This window comes from Epinephelus moara, chromosome 11 (assembly GCF_006386435.1).
Source record: "Epinephelus moara isolate mb chromosome 11, YSFRI_EMoa_1.0, whole genome shotgun sequence".
In the NCBI taxonomy this organism is placed as follows: Eukaryota; Metazoa; Chordata; class Actinopteri; order Perciformes; family Serranidae; genus Epinephelus; species Epinephelus moara.
This window is the reverse complement of record NC_065516.1, coordinates 31,549,725-31,561,397: the sequence shown is the minus strand read 5'-3', so window position 1 is coordinate 31,561,397 and position 11,673 is coordinate 31,549,725. Positions and strand designations below refer to the sequence as shown.

At 41.8% G+C, this 11,673-nt stretch overlaps 11 non-coding genes across 11 annotated transcripts; 10 read left to right on the top strand and 1 right to left on the bottom strand.

The window, feature by feature from the left end:
• The first annotated feature begins 3,706 nt into the window (after positions 1 to 3,706).
• trnaa-ugc (transfer RNA alanine (anticodon UGC)) lies at positions 3,707 to 3,778 on the top strand. Its single transcript has one exon. It is a non-coding gene; the product is annotated as a tRNA-Ala (tRNA).
• A 376-nt stretch (positions 3,779 to 4,154) lies between these two features.
• trnas-aga (transfer RNA serine (anticodon AGA)) lies at positions 4,155 to 4,236 on the top strand. The gene has a single exon. It is a non-coding gene; the product is annotated as a tRNA-Ser (tRNA).
• A 682-nt stretch (positions 4,237 to 4,918) lies between these two features.
• trnaa-ugc (transfer RNA alanine (anticodon UGC)) lies at positions 4,919 to 4,990 on the top strand. The gene has a single exon. It is a non-coding gene; the product is annotated as a tRNA-Ala (tRNA).
• Positions 4,991 to 5,333: 343 nt separating this feature from the next.
• trnas-aga (transfer RNA serine (anticodon AGA)) lies at positions 5,334 to 5,415 on the top strand. The gene has a single exon. It is a non-coding gene; the product is annotated as a tRNA-Ser (tRNA).
• Positions 5,416 to 6,365: 950 nt separating this feature from the next.
• On the top strand, positions 6,366 to 6,437 carry trnag-ucc (transfer RNA glycine (anticodon UCC)). Its single transcript has one exon. It is a non-coding gene; the product is annotated as a tRNA-Gly (tRNA).
• Positions 6,438 to 7,010: 573 nt separating this feature from the next.
• Positions 7,011 to 7,093, top strand: trnal-cag (transfer RNA leucine (anticodon CAG)). The gene has a single exon. It is a non-coding gene; the product is annotated as a tRNA-Leu (tRNA).
• Positions 7,094 to 8,288: 1,195 nt separating this feature from the next.
• On the top strand, positions 8,289 to 8,371 carry trnal-cag (transfer RNA leucine (anticodon CAG)). Its single transcript has one exon. It is a non-coding gene; the product is annotated as a tRNA-Leu (tRNA).
• Positions 8,372 to 8,588: 217 nt separating this feature from the next.
• trnaq-cug (transfer RNA glutamine (anticodon CUG)) lies at positions 8,589 to 8,660 on the top strand. The gene has a single exon. It is a non-coding gene; the product is annotated as a tRNA-Gln (tRNA).
• Positions 8,661 to 9,535: 875 nt separating this feature from the next.
• On the bottom strand, positions 9,536 to 9,607 carry trnaq-uug (transfer RNA glutamine (anticodon UUG)). The gene has a single exon. It is a non-coding gene; the product is annotated as a tRNA-Gln (tRNA).
• A 671-nt stretch (positions 9,608 to 10,278) lies between these two features.
• Positions 10,279 to 10,350, top strand: trnaa-ugc (transfer RNA alanine (anticodon UGC)). The gene has a single exon. It is a non-coding gene; the product is annotated as a tRNA-Ala (tRNA).
• Positions 10,351 to 11,362: 1,012 nt separating this feature from the next.
• Positions 11,363 to 11,434, top strand: trnag-ucc (transfer RNA glycine (anticodon UCC)). The gene has a single exon. It is a non-coding gene; the product is annotated as a tRNA-Gly (tRNA).
• Positions 11,435 to 11,673: the final 239 nt, after the last annotated feature.

The following is an 11,673-nucleotide window of genomic DNA, read 5'->3' as shown; positions in this document are numbered from 1 at the left end:
ATGTCTAAATGCTGTTTCAAAACCTTACAAGAATAAAAATCTATTTGTTGGATAAAAAGTTTTAAAATTTAAACAGCTTGATCCCAAAAATACTGAAATCATGTGTGAGTTTGTTTTCTTTAACTCCCTGCAAGTTGCTGAAACCCCCAGTTCACAAAAAATAAATAAATATAGAGGATTTGACCTCAGTGTCCTCAATGGTAGCTACAACCCTGCTTCTACGTTTTCTGGCGGTTGGCAACCAGCTTGTAAATGCATTACCGCCTTCCCGACACGGAGTGTGGATATCACCATGGAGAGAGGTGCGCTACGTCAGACTGAATTCGAACATAACTGTTTCCATCACCCGTTTTGCGAATCAACAATTTTTTCGAATCAACCAAAACCCGGCTAAAGCGAGCGTATTTTAGTTTGTGCGAATCAGAGGATTTTAATTCGAATTTTGGCGTTTCCATCATAATTTTCTGATGCGATACTTCTAGATGCGCATCTAAACAGGCTGATGGAAACATGGCTAGTATCAGGCGTTTTGGCTGCATCAACGAACGACCGTGCTGCAGCAAGTATACACACAGGCGCAGCACACTATGTAGCATACGTTTGGCCACGCAGCCAGTATACTTGTGCCCTAACTGTAAGTTGCTGTCCACATATAGTAACCTAGAATCGTTTAAAAACAAAACAAAACAAACAAACAAAAAACATTTATAAGCATTAGTCAGGTAACCAATAGTTTTAATAATAACAATAATCTGGCGGCCCCCCTGCAGTTACCCTGAGGCCTCCCTAGGGGTCCCGGGAGCCCTGTTGAAGACCCATGACCTGACCTAGCCTTTATTTTATTTAAAAATGAATATGGCATGCACAGTAAACTCACTTTACAGGAATACAGAAGTGAGAAAACTTGTGATTTAAAACTCGCATGTCCCAATAAACACGAAATCTAACAGCAGCGTCACCACCAGCGGCCGAAGAAGACTTATGACGTCACGCCGTTCGAGTCCCAGCCTTCTGCCGCAGAGGACCGCACGCGGACAGGACACGCTAAGTTTATTAATGCCCACAAAACTCGGATAAATTAATAAATTGGAGAGTTAGCAGGCAAAAACTACTGTCAGGTGACTGTGTCGTCGAAAGGCCGCTGTCTGTCACAGTTTCCGAGTTTAACCGGAGCATGTCTACAAGAAAGTAACGGTAAACGTTCCAAAATGTAAGCTAGCGGGCTAACGAGCTAACTTTAGCTAGCTTAAGTTTGACTGGTGTTTATCTCAGCAGGTTATGTAACGAGGCGTCTGCAGCAGCTTTGACCTCCATCACGATAAAACACCGGGCCTCTGTATCACTCTGTGGGAGGAAGCCTCAGGAGAAAACAAGGTTCGTTTTCTGTTAATCCAGCCTGTTAGAAAGTTTATATAATCCCTGTTAGCAGTAATTTGGCTCATACCAAAAGGTTATCACCCGGCTCATTATCCAAATGTGTCGATTAACAGTTACTGTAGATAGGCAGCAGTATTGCATCAAAATAAGTGATGCGGCCTGACAGTTTGCCCTCAGATATTCAGAAAAAGATGAACAAAAATCATCTTGCATTTCTTTAGTTTGTGAACAACAACAGTAACTCAGAGTGAGATTCAGATTCTGTTACAATATTAATAGTTCAACAAAATAAAATACCACAAATTACACATTTAAACAGCTCCCAAATACAAAAAAATGTCCCCTGGCATCTATATACATGATTATACATATATATTTAAAAGATTTTTTTCCACCTGGACCTTTATGCTCGGCCATTTCTCCTCTAATCATCACGCTGTAACCTGTGACAGGCTGTTATGATACCACAACTATCACACATTCACATATATGGAGCTTTTTGTCGTCACAAAAGTTTACATTACCAAAGGTTTATGACAAAATCACTTGACGACACCGACTCCTGTGTGCATATGGTGAGAGAGGAGAGGGAGAGACGCTGTGCTGCTGCCAGAGGAGCCGCTGAATGAGTTCCCTCTGAGTGCTAAGTTGCTAAGAGTCTGAGAAGTCCGGGGCTGTTCATAAAACATTCAGGACGCCACAGTTTATTCCACACTAGTTTATTCCACACTACTGAAGCTGCTCCTCTTTTTGGATCCACCATGGAGTCTGTGATAATTTCACTTTCAGTCATGCTTGTAGTGGCCGTGGGTAACAGTATGACGTCAATGTGACAATAAGGCGAAATATTGCGAGTATCACGATATTAATTTTTGATATTTAGTCTGGTGTTATCGTGAACAAGATGATATGGCACACCCCTACTCAGCAGTGAATAATGCAAATGTAAGTGGCTTTACCTTAACCACCTGTAACATGGAATCCAATAGCTGTGGTGGCTGATAAACCCACATCCTTGTGGTGTGTATATATATTTGTATGTATACATGTATGTAATGTACTATTTCCACTGAATTGGTTTACATTGATTTTTTTCCTGTTGCAAATTTTTGTTTGGGGCAGCATTTAGGAGACTTCTGGAGGATGGTTCTGAAGGTGTCTGAGAGGAGGATATTCACACTGATACAGCCTACAGAGGACATTTAACTGCATCCTTCCACAGTATTTCAAGGTACACTTCCTCACACATCTTACTCTGTCCCTTTTCATTTACCACTGTGAGTGTGTGTAACTTAGAAGTGTTACTAAGAGGTGACTTGTAGAAGAATGTGAACCACTGCCATCTTGTGGTCAATATATAGAACTAAAAATGATAGGTGTATTTATATTACCTTCCTGTGTCTATAGCAGGAACACAATTTAGTCATATTTCAAGCTCAAGTCTATTTCAGATGAATCACTAGACAAAACACTTGGTTAAATTGACAGTCAAGAGGATTGTTACAATGTTTTTATTTTCACTTTACAGTTTGTCCTTTTACTAAAAAATATAGTTTTCATTTTTATTTATTTTTGGGAATACCTTTTGTTTGACAAGACTAAGCTCAATATTCTGTGTTCTTGAACTGTAAGTATCCAGAGACCACAGTCTTTCATTTACTGCACGTTGAGCTCATAGTATAGCGTGTTTTATTAAATAGTTACACAGTTCATCACGAACTCCAGATCTTCTCAGTTTTTCTGAATTCTTATGAGTAGTTCTTTATGATTAGAGAATACATAAAATGTTTGTAGCTCCGATCAACCTTTCACAAAAGTGTGGTGACTGCTCAGCTGCCGGGAATTTGTACTGTTGATTCCCAGTAGTTCAAAGCCCCTGCAGATATAATTCAGGTGTCTCAATATTGAGTAAATTTGTCTAGAGTGGGTTGTTGTGGCCGAGTGATGAAGGCGATGGACCGCAAATCTATTGGGGTCTCCCTGTGCAGGTTTGAATCCTGCCGACAGTGCATCTTTGTAGTTGTAGGTTTTTGTACCTCATGAGCAAAGCGAATGCTTCAGCCCCTTTTTCTCTGTTTTCTCTGGGTATGTAGCACTATTTCAAAAGTAGTTACGTCTGGCAGCTATTTTCTGAGTTATTGTAAGATTCATGTCAATGTGGAGCAAAAACAGCAAAGCTAGTACTCTTTGACTTGGTAATTCTAGTTCTAGACACAGTTTTCTATAACCTAGATTAGTAGCAAGTAGCAAGTTAAACTACATGCCTTTGTCCATTTATCGTTCTCCTACATCCTCTGTTTTCTTGTACTGTTTTTCTGTTTATGACACAGGGGATGTAGCTCAGTGGTAGAGCGCATGCTTTGCATGTATGAGGCCCCGGGTTCAATCCCCGGCATCTCCAGCAAGCTTTATGATGCTGTGAGTATAGTGCATATGACCCAGCCTGGTGAAAGAATACCTAAGTTGAAAGCATTTCACGCTTAAGGCAGACAATACCTACATCCTCTTCGTGTGTAGAGGATGAAAATTAAAAGCACCCTGAACTGATATGTGACTATAAGAAAGGACATACAAATAAGACAAGGACGTTTTGCTCAGTAAAACAAAGACAGTTGTGGTTTTTATTTTGTGGCGATGAACCAACTCTTCTAATTATTCTTCTCAACATACGTACTTATTTCTTTCTCTTATGCGACAGCCAAAGAGTATAGTGAACAATAGTGAACTGGTTGTACATCTAAGCATTCAGGACCTTAGTAACAGGTGGACATTGTGTAGTTGTCGTGGCCGAGTGGTTAAGGCGATGGACTAGAAATCCATTGGGGTTTCCCCGCGCAGGTTCGAATCCTGCCGACAACGGTGGACTGTTTTGAACAATTAGTGCAAGAACTGATGTGGACAGTATGCTTGCTACAGACACTGAGTCATCAGGAAAGTGCTTGTTTTCTACCAAAATGAGTGCATGTGAGTCGTGTACACAGGTAAGCCAGCTAAAAATAGCCCATAGATTACTTTCCCATTGCCAGTAGACGAGAGCAGCGTTTCTGCAGCAGATGAGCATGTCTTTCCGTGTGTGTGTGGGGTGTTTTTTTTTTGGTGTGTCGCGTTTAACATCACAGACAGGCCAGTGAATAGGGAAACAGTTGACAAAAGCATTGAGGCCTATGAGAACTTATGGTGGTTACATCTTTATATATATATCTCTTACTTACTCAGTCTCTCTTTCAAACTCGTGGCTAACTGCAGACTAAGATGGATTGATGATTGAAGACTGCAGAGATGGGCGGTACTTTGTGGTGGTGCGTTATTGCATCTTGCTGGTACAGGAGCTAAAATGAGCTAAATTCACCCTTAATTTCTGTCAACAACTATAGACTGTTATTATGTGTTGTCTCTGAACTGTTAAAGGGATACTTTGCTGATTTATAATCAGCAATATATCATAACAAGGTGAGTAGTATGTGTAAATGAACTGTGGTAAACTTCCCTCCATCTTTCCAGCACCCACATCTCCCTGCTTATCTTCAGTGTGTGAATCAAAGGGGATGTAGCTCAGTGGTAGAGCGCATGCTTTGCATGTATGAGGCCCCGGGTTCAATCCCCGGCATCTCCAACAAGCTTTATGATGCTGTGAATATGGTTCATGTGGTCATGCAGGCTGAAAGAATCACTAAGTTGAAAGTATGAAAATTAAAAGCACCCTGAACTGATAGGTGGCTATAAGAATGGACGTACATATTAGATGAGTACCTCTTTTTAATAAAACAAAGACAGCTGTTTATATTTGGTGGCGATGAACCATCTCTTGTAACAATTCTCCTCAACATATGCACTTATTTCTAATTTCTTTCTCTTATGAGACAGTCATGCACCAAAGCCGAAGAGTATAGTGAAGAATAGTGAACTCGTGGTACAATTAAGCATCCGAGAGCTTAGTAACAGGTCAACATCATGTGGTTGTCGTGGCCGAGTGGTTAAGGCGATGGACTAGAAATCCATTGGGGTTTCCCCGCGCAGGTTCGAATCCTGCCGACAACGGAAGACTTTTTTGAACAACTGGTGCCAGAAGTGATGTGGACGGATAATCACCTACAGATGCTGCACAGTCATGATGAATGTAATTCCCCTTTCAAGCCAAAAGTAGCACATGTACACGTTTTTTAAACACGGGTAAACCCCACTAAAAATAGGCTATAGACTACTTTCCCATTGCCAGCCTTTCCGTGTGTGTGTTTTTTTTGCTGTATCCTGTTTGACATCACAGACAGGCCAGAGAACAGGTAAACAGTAGAAAAGAACGTGGAGGCCGATGAAAACTTTATGGTGGTTACTTTATTTTATATATCTTGTAATTATTCAGTCTCTCGTTCAAACTCAGTGCAGACTGCAGATGTACTGATGTTTGTTACAGATGGTATTCTGTGGTGGTGTGTCATTGCATCTTGCTGGTACAGGAGCTAAAATGAGTGCGGTCCACCTGGGTGTTGTGCTCCCATCAATGCCGATTAAAGCTGCACTGGGACAGAAAGTGAAAGCACAGACAAGTTTCACTTGCAGTCTGTGATGTTTTGATATAGTTTTGGTGTTGTTGATTGTGGACGCCAGTAACTTCAATTACTGAATTTTTGCAGTTTAGGGATTCTTTGTTCACTGTGGAGGCATGCAAGCAACATACCGTTTTCTTCACAAATTCAGTGTAACACAGGGGTGTTAGCATTGGGATTTGTAGTGTTCCTTTAAGTCCTATGCTGACAGCATGCTGACGCTGTGATGACATCAGATGTGGCCTGGTAGTCAGCTGAAGGAATTTGTAATGCTCTGTTCACACATGCAGGAGGCAGTGTGGCCTCATACATCTGTAGCTCTTTGTGTGTCTGTGCTGAGGACCATTCCTCCTCCTCCTCCTCCTCCTCCTCTTTTCCCTCCCTCCTCCCTTGTCGAATTCCTGACATGAACTGCTGAGTGTGCAGAGTTTATTTCTGTGTATGGCGATGGTGGTATAGTGGTAAGCATAGCTGCCTTCCAAGCAGTTGACCCGGGTTCGATTCCCGGCCATCGCATATATTTTCCTGTCTGGTTATGTTTACCAGACAAGAATACTGTGATTAAAATTACTTTTTTCTTGTAGGGATAGAGCTTGATTTTCACTCCCAGGAAGTTATAACACCGCGAGTCCTTTCACTTTGGTGACTCCCATCAATGCCATCTGACTAGTGCTAGAGCAAACTGCCAAACATATGCTGTGAGATGAACAACTGAAAGTTGTACTATAGTGCAATATAAATGGACAAGCAAGTGTGAAAAGTTTGAGTTTCCCACTTCTGACAGCTGGTGTTTTTCCCTGAAGGCAGTGCTTGTAACATGATAGTGGGAAAGTGAGCACTAACGTCACTCATATGACAAACTACAGTGTTCCTTGTACTGCAGAAGGATTTCACAGCTTCTACACTGTGATCCTGATAACATTTCCATTATGGATGTGAATGTAGAACATCTTTCTTTTGCCAGATTTGTTGTTGGTTGGAAGTCGTGAGTCAATTCTAGTTTATGTAGATAATTTAACAGAAGAATATTGCTATTCATACTTGGGTGTATTTTTTTTTTTTTTCATCGAAAAATTGGCAGTGAGAGCAGTCAGGATGGCCGAGCGGTCTAAGGCGCTGCGTTCAGGTCGCAGTCTCCCCTGGAGGCGTGGGTTCGAATCCCACTTCTGACAGCTGATGTTTTTTTTCCCTTGGGCAGTGTTTGTACCATGATAGTGGGGAAGTAAAGAGAGCAGTAATGTCACTCATATAACAAACTACAGTGTTCCGTGTACTGCAGAAGCATTTCACAGCTTCTACACTGTATGGTCACAATTGTTAGGAAGCCTGAAACTGTATTAGTCTTTCCAATGTTCCGATAATCACCAACTCTGGTTTGGTTGAAATAATCTTTAATTCACAGAGTTAGCGGTGAAAATATGCTGATCTGCATGCTACGTTCACTTCCTTCAACCCTGTCAGCGCCATAAAATTTGCTCAACCTGAAAAAAAAAAAACTGGCCCGACGAACTCAGCCAAATGCGTTGTTTTTAGTGGGAACACCCACTGACCTTCTAAAGGTAACGGCCACTTCAGTTTGTTTTCCAGTTTAGTTGGAACCATTACACCATGGAACCTGTTTAGATTAGTATATATTTTTTTTACAGCTAACTCTGTGAATTAAGGATTCATTCCAACTAAACCAGAGTTGGTGATTGTCGGAACAGTGGAAAGACTTAGTATTTGTGAATTTAAGTTTGTTTCTGCTGAGTTTGAATGAAGCCCCTCACTACAGTGTGCAAATTAGTGTGCAGCATATATTGAGCGAAGCCTTGCGTCAACAGGTCTGGTTGCACCGACCGCTAGCTAGCTAGCACACACCATGGTCCCTCTCTTACTTACTCCCTGCATATGAGACTACTTTGCCATGAGGAGAATAGGGATGTTACTGGCGACTAATTTCCCTGTCGACAAAACGAAAATTTTAATCAAGACTAGTCGACAAGTCTAAAAAGATTAAGTATTTGAAACATTGTCACAAAAAATATTGTGTGCATTAAGCGCCCTTTTAAGTCTATAATAACAATCATCAACAACCATGTCGGATTTTAAATGCCCTTGAAGTATGTTTTGACACCCTTCTAGTTAGGGTGGTTGTCGTGGTGGTTAATGAGCTAGACTAGAAATCCAGTGGCAACAATGAAGATGTCATAGATATTTACTGAGGTGATAATCACTGACTGAAACTGAAACTCTAACCTGACTCAGCTTTGCTACAGTGCTGCACAGTGTCAGGCGATTCTAGTTTATTTAGATTATTCAGCAGTAGAATATTGCTATACATATGTAGGGTGATTTTTTTTCCATAGAAAAAGTTAGCCGTGAGCAGTCAGGATGGCCGAGCGGTCTAAGGCGCTGCGTTCAGGTCGCAGTCTCCCCTGGAGGCGTGGGTTCAAATCCCACTTCTGACAGCTGGTATTTTTCCCTTGGGCAGTGCTTATAACATGATAGTGGGGAAGAAGAGTGAGCAGTAATGTCACTTATATGACAACTATAGTGTTCCTTGTAGTGCAGAAGCATTTCACAGCTTCTACACTGTGATCCCGAAAATGACTCCATTATTACTGTTGTCATATGACCCCATGCATGGCGATATCATGTCAGAAACAGTCATGGGGTTTGTGTAGAGGTTCCATGGTGTAATGGTTAGCACTCTGGACTCTGAATCCAGCGATCCGAGTTCAAATCTCGGTGGGACCTGCTTTATGATCACAGCTTGTGTTAAAGAAAGAGATCTTTCACCTTCTGAATCTTATACCCCCTTCACACCTAGCATTAACATGCGTTTTTTGTGATTGCAATCGGATTGCTCTTGACCACATGAAAGTACAGGTGTAAATACACTCGAAAGGAATTGTTGACGGATTGTTATCCGATCTGCCAAACCACTTCTGAAGGTGGTCAGCGACGCATTGTGACCACATCAAACACAAGTGTAAATTCAAATCAGGTGCAAGTCACGGTGAGACGAAGTGTCTGCTCTCCATTCCGACAAAAGTGCCCATATAATAACTCAACTTTATGGGTGGCTCACATCTTGTTGTTATTGTTGTTATTGCGGCACATGGGATATGACGTTGTAGTCTGCTGCTGGAAATGTTTGCAGAAGAAGAGGAGGATGTGACATCAGCGGGACAGAGCGTGATTGGATAGCAAACAGATCTAGATGTGGACACCAGAGACGCACATTAATGCCAGGTGTAAATGTATGTGAAAATATGCAGATCTACATGCTACGTTCACTTCCTTTAACCCTGTCAGCGCCATCAAATTTGACTCCTCAGTTGATGTAAGCTGAAAAAAAAAACTGGCCCGACGAAGTCAGCCAAAGGTGTTATTTTTAGTCCGAACAGCCACTGACCTTTTAAAGGTAATTGCCACTTCAGTTTGTTTTTCAGCATAGTTGGAAATTTTTGATAGTAGCCACACCTCATGTCCCCCATAGGAAGAATTGCTGTGTTTTCTCTTGCAGTGTCATGTAACAAGCAAGGAATAGGCCTGGCTGTCAGGGGTGTAGAGCAGAGACTCACTAGTTGAAAGGACTCTTTCTTTAACGTGTGCAGTGGTTATAAAGCAGGTTCCACCGAGATTTGAACTCGGATCACTGGATTCAAAGTCCAGAGTGCTAACCATTACACCATGGAACCTCCACAGCAGCTTTTGTCAACATTTCTGAGATGATATCTTACTTTTTTAAAGCATGACGGCATACAATAGGGCTAGACGTGATCCCTCCCCAGACGACTATTGAAAGGAAAAGGGACATTCCTTCGAGCACAGCAATGATCGCATTGGCCCGAGAAGACAGATGGTATAAAGAGGCAGGAAAGAAGCTATCTACGTCAAACTAGAATGACCATCGTTTAACAGAGGAGGTGGCCTACGACACCACTCATAACCCACCTACAATGCAGTCTTGGGATCCCTCCTTAGACGACTTAACACCCATTCACACCTGGACCCATCTAACCCTAATGACACACAACATGGCCGGGTGGGTCAACGACTCACAGGTTACCTTAATGACTCTGAAACTCAGAGCTCACATGTGACCTCAACCACTGTGTAAGGCTTCACACCCACAAAGAGTTTAAAGCTTGTGAACTCCGCAGCAGTCCGTTAGAACTCAAGAAGCCTCTTGGATGAGAGGCCAAACGTCTGCAAGAAACTCAAGCAAGTCCAGTTGCCTACAATATAGCACTTAAGATTGCCATGACCTGGATGACTGAGAATCTTCACCTGCATGTAAATTGCAACTGTCATCTCAATCGCTCATTAATACTCTGTTTTTCCTGCTGTCTGCTATGCATCAAACAGAGGGGATGTAGCTCAGTGGTAGAGCGCATGCTTTGCATGTATGAGGCCCCGGGTTCAATCCCCGGCATCTCCAGCAAGCTTTATGATGCTGGAAGTACAGTAAATATGACTTGGCAAGCCAATTAGTCATTAAAGGCGGACAATACCCACACTCTCTCTGTGTGTGTAGAGGCTGAAAATTAAAAGCACCCTGAACTAAGTGGCTGTAAGAAAGGACATACAAAAAAGATGAGCACTTCTTTCTCAGTAAAACAAAAACAGTTATAGCTTTTATTTGGTGGTAATGAACCATCTCTTGTAATAATTCTCCTCAACATATGTACTTATTTCTAATTTCTTTCTCTTATGAGACAGCCATACACCAAAGTTTAAGATTAATTATGCTCTCACACACAGAAGGCTGTTTGAAATAACGCATTATCTGTGAAGTTGCTTATGAGATGAAAAAATAAATACCTTGCAATCAGCCCTCTCTAACTGGGACAGAAAGTGAAAGCACAGACAAGTTTCACTTTCAGTCTGTGATGTTTTGATGTAGTTTTGCTTTTGTTGATTGTGGACGCCAGTAACTTCAATCCATCAGGGATTTTTGCCATTTAGGAATTTGTAATGCTCTGTTCACACATGCAGGAGGCAGTGTGGCCTCATAAATCTGTAGCTCTTTGTGTGTCTGTGCTGAGCATATAATTTACATACTCTGCTCTGAGTGGACAGTCATTTTCTGATGTGGCTGCCAGGGTACACGCACCATAATTCATTTCCTGTTGCACAGTGTTTTTTCTGAATACAGAATAGCTTTGTTTTTGTCTTTTCCTACCTTGTGGTGTGTTTTCTTGAATATTTTGTACCACTGTGACTTGGAAGAAATACTCACTTGAACAGTGGGAGTCTTTGCACAGTTCTTTGCTAACAGATGCCTGAAGAACGACAGATCCTAAATCACAAAGGCAAGAAAAAAACTGGAAATTTTGATGATCGACCGCCTGCTTGTTCTCCTCCACTCCTCCTCCTTCTCTTTTCCCTCCCTCCTCTCATGGAATTCGTGACATGAACTGCTGAGTGTGCAGAGGAAATTCTTGTGACTTGCGATGGTGGTATAGTGGTAAGCATAGCTGCCTTCCAAGCAGTTGACCCGGGTTCGATTCCCGGCCATCGCAAATGTTTTCCTGTCTGGTTATGTTTACCAGACAAGAATGCTGTGAGTAAAATTACTTTTTTCTTGCAGGGATAGAGCTTGATTTTCACTCCCAGGAAGTTACAACACCTCAAATCCTGTCATTTTGATGACTCCCATTAGGCCTGGGACGATCAGCGATCAAATCGTATATTGGCTATTGCAGGGTTGCCAGGCGATTTGCTGGATATCAAGGCGATTTTGAAAAAAAAAAAAAAAAAA